Source organism: Canis lupus, chromosome 15 (genome assembly GCF_003254725.2).
Source record: "Canis lupus dingo isolate Sandy chromosome 15, ASM325472v2, whole genome shotgun sequence".
NCBI classification, from domain to species: domain Eukaryota; kingdom Metazoa; phylum Chordata; class Mammalia; order Carnivora; family Canidae; genus Canis; species Canis lupus.
This window is the reverse complement of record NC_064257.1, coordinates 15,924,367-15,928,097: the sequence shown is the minus strand read 5'-3', so window position 1 is coordinate 15,928,097 and position 3,731 is coordinate 15,924,367. Positions and strand designations below refer to the sequence as shown.

The following is a 3,731-nucleotide window of genomic DNA, read 5'->3' as shown; positions in this document are numbered from 1 at the left end:
TTTTGGTTTCTAACACTTGGTATCTATTATGGATATATTCTATTTTTTCACCATGGAAGCTCTTTGTTTTTTACCCACATATAATCCCTTCTTAGATGCATATTTTTCTACATTTTAACAGCTCAGAAACTGATATACTTCTCATAATCCGAGCTGTCTTTTATTTGCTGAAATATAGTCCTTGGTATCCCTCCCCTCCCACAGCCTAACATAATTCCTGACACACAGGAAGCACTGAACAAATGTTTGTTTATTGATTGACTAATATGTAAATTAAGAAGAGGCCATACAAGTTGAATTATTTCTTAAATACCAATTTTAACTTGACCTCCAGCATTTATTCAGACTCTTAAGTTTCATAAGTCTTTATTCAATAAAATGTTAGGTTGTTACAAAAATAGAGGAAAGGAATAAAGAAAGTGTAATAATTCATCTGCCTTTATAATTATTTAAAATGGATTTAATATTTACAAGGCATTCCTTAACAGCACGTACCTTACTTTTGTGTAGAATTTTTCACCAAAACAACAAACCATGCTATATATAAGATATATATAGATAGATAGATATAGATATAGATATATGGCTATTAGAATAACAGAGGGATGCTTGACGCCTCAGTCCATAGAGCATGATCTTGGGATCATGAGTTCAAGCCCCACATTGGATGTAGGGATTACTATTTTTATTTTATTTTATTTTCTTAAAGATTTTATTTATTTATTCATGAAAGACACACAGAGAGAGGCAGAGACACAGGCAGAGGGAGAAGCAGGCTCTATGCAGGGAGCCTGACGTGGGACTCGATCCTGGGATTCCAAGGATCACGCCCTGGGCCAAAGGCAGATGCTCAACGGCTGAGCCACTCAGGTATCCCAGGATTACTTTTTAAAAAAAAAAAGGGATCCCTGGGCGGCTCAGCGGGTTGGCGCCTGCCTTCGGCCCAGGGCGTGATCCTGGAGTCCTGGGATCGAATCCCACGTCGGGCTCCCTGCATGGAGCCTGTTTCTCCCTCTGCCTATGTCTCTGCCTCTTTCTCTCTCTGTCTCTCATGAATAAATAAATAAAATCTTAAAAAAAAAAAAAACACTCACTTTATGGGATATGTGGCTGGCTCAGTCAGGGTAGCATGCAACTCTTAATCTTGGGGTTGTAATTTCGAGCCCCACATTAGGTGTAGGGATTACTTAAATAAATAAACTTTAAAAAATGAATAATAGGGAAAGTATATGATTTACCTAAGTTCCACAACTAGTCAGGCTTGGTTTCTTGGTTTATAGTACTTGTTCTTTACATTGAGCTGGGTTGTCCCATGGAAAGACACATGCACCAAAATCATTCTTAAATGCAGCGCATTTGTACAAAGTGCTTCTTAAAACTGATTGCTTTAAAGTGAAATTCTAACTGCATATGTGCTGTTGCATTAATCTCTTTCTAGTCTTCAGAAGAAGGAGAAAAGGGGAAAGGGAAAAGATGCAGCACAGCTGAAGTATAATTGCTTTTAGGCATCGTTCAATGAGGGAGGCAGTAAAAAAAGTGAAACTCCTATTATTACTTAGTAAAGAGCACCTTATTTAGCTCTTGGGAAAGATTGAAGGACATTTGCTGCTAAAATGCAATTTTCATTCACTTTGAAGGAATCATCACAAGTATCAACTAACTTAGAATCCTTAAGTCATCCTCATGAAATGTTTATATTCCTTTGTCTTACCTTTTCTGCCCATGCCGCTGTGGTGTCACTCTCCACTGCTTAGCTTTGATTCGACTTTCGGAGTAATCTTTGCCTCTACATATACATTTCCAGGCTCTCCTTAGGTTATTCCCTTTCTTGCTTTTGCTTTCATTGCAATGATATCTTCTCTGACATCCATTTTAGCAAGATTAAATTCCTTTTGCCCCTGAATATTTGGTTTTTCCCTACCTACAAGCTGGTTTTGAAGTCAGGTGTGTTCCAGGGTAGAAGTGTCTATTTTCCATTTCACTGAAGTTATTTCCTGGAGGGACACTTGGGTGGCTCAGGTTAAGCTGCTGCCTTTGGCTCAGGTCATGATCCCAGAGTCCTGGGATTCAGCCTCGCATCAGGCTCCCTTCTCAGCGGGGAGTCTGCTTCTCCCTCTGCCCCTCACCCTGCTCATGCTCACTCTCTTTCTCTCTCTCTCCATCTCTCTGTCAAATAAATAAAGTCTTTATTTAAAAAGTTACTTCCTGGAATTACTTGTCTCTTGGGGAAAGAAGGATGGTTTTCAATGAAGCTACTTCAGAAAATAGTGAGCAGTAATTTTGCAAGTTATAGTGAAGGATCTTGGTAGCAGTGGTTACCCTCCTTTATGGGGAAGTTACCATATCAATGCTTTATTTTTCCTTTCCCACTCAAGATGCTTACAAGTTATTGGAGAAGGGACTTCTTGTGACTTCCAGATATTTCCCCCTTTGACTTCTTTTTTCAATTATTCATTTATATTTAGTTAGTTTTGCTCTCTAGCTAGGTTTTACTTTTTTTTTTTTTTTTTCCAAAAAAGCTCTGGGGCAGCCGGGGTGGCTCAGCGGCTTAGCGCCGCCTTCAGTCCCTGGTGTGATCCTGGAGACCAGGGATCCAGTCCCATGTCAGGCTCCCTGCAGGGAGCCTGCTTCTCTCTCTGCCTGTGTCTCTGCCTCTCTCTCTCTCTCCTCTCTGTGTATTCTCATGAATAAATAAATAAAATCTTTAAAAACAAACAAACAAACAAACAAACAAGCTCTGGCCAATTTTATTAGAGAGAGATTTTTCATGTTTTGCTTTTCACCAGTCTGTTCTGACATGCTTCTAATGATATCAGAATCACCTGGATTAATGATAACCAGTGTGCATACTCCACAGTATTTCCCACATTCTAAACCCAATTCAATAGTCTTGCCACTGTACTGATGATGGACACCAGGTTTGGCCAACATGGCTTAATACTCTATTTCAGATTTCCTCAAAGCTGGGCAGTTGTTGGCAAGGATGATCAGTGTTGCTTTTGCCATCTCTGATTATTTTCAGATTCTGCTTGTACCCCAACACATACTTTCCACTTTTCATGATGAGTTGGAGCCCAGAGTAGAAAGATTCCAGTGGCCTTTTCATCTTCTATGCATCCACTGTATTTCCTGCCTTAGGTTTTTTTTTTTTTTTTTTTTTTTTAAGAATTTTTTTTTAATTTTTATTTATTTATGATAGTCACAGAGAGAGAGAGAGAGAGAGAGGCAGAGACATAGGCAGAGGGAGAAGCAGGCTCCATGCACCGGGAGCCCGATGTGGGATTCGATCCCGGGTCTCCAGGATCGCGCCCTGGGCCAAAGGCAGGCGCCAAACCGCTGCGCCACCCAGGGATCCCTCTGCCTTAGGTTTTGAGCAGGCCCCAACCAAGAGCAGCTGCTAAGATGGCTATGAGTGAGGAAAAGTCACTGTATTTTACTTATTAAGCTATATTTTAGCTAATTTTCTGAGTGGGTGTTTAATCTAAGCTTTGATTATTTTATCTATAAAATATGGATGGAAATGCCTACCTATCAGGGTTTTTGTGACATTGTCCATCCAGAAATGGTAGCTAGTTCATTTCATAGCTCTTTATAAAATGTCATTCAATTCAGTACATTCCTTCACTATCTACAACTCGAAATCACTGTAATTTCTTGCTCTGCTCTTGTCCTAAATGTTCTTGCCCTTAACTCACTTAACTTTTCCAAATTCACATGGTCTTCTGGTTGGC

At 39.8% G+C, this 3,731-nt stretch overlaps 1 pseudogene; it reads right to left on the bottom strand.

Annotated features, from left to right (window-relative positions):
• Positions 1-1,423: 1,423 nt before the first annotated feature.
• Positions 1,424-3,106, bottom strand: LOC112642219 (60S ribosomal protein L30-like; annotated as a pseudogene).
• Between the last annotated feature and the right edge of the window lie 625 nt (positions 3,107-3,731).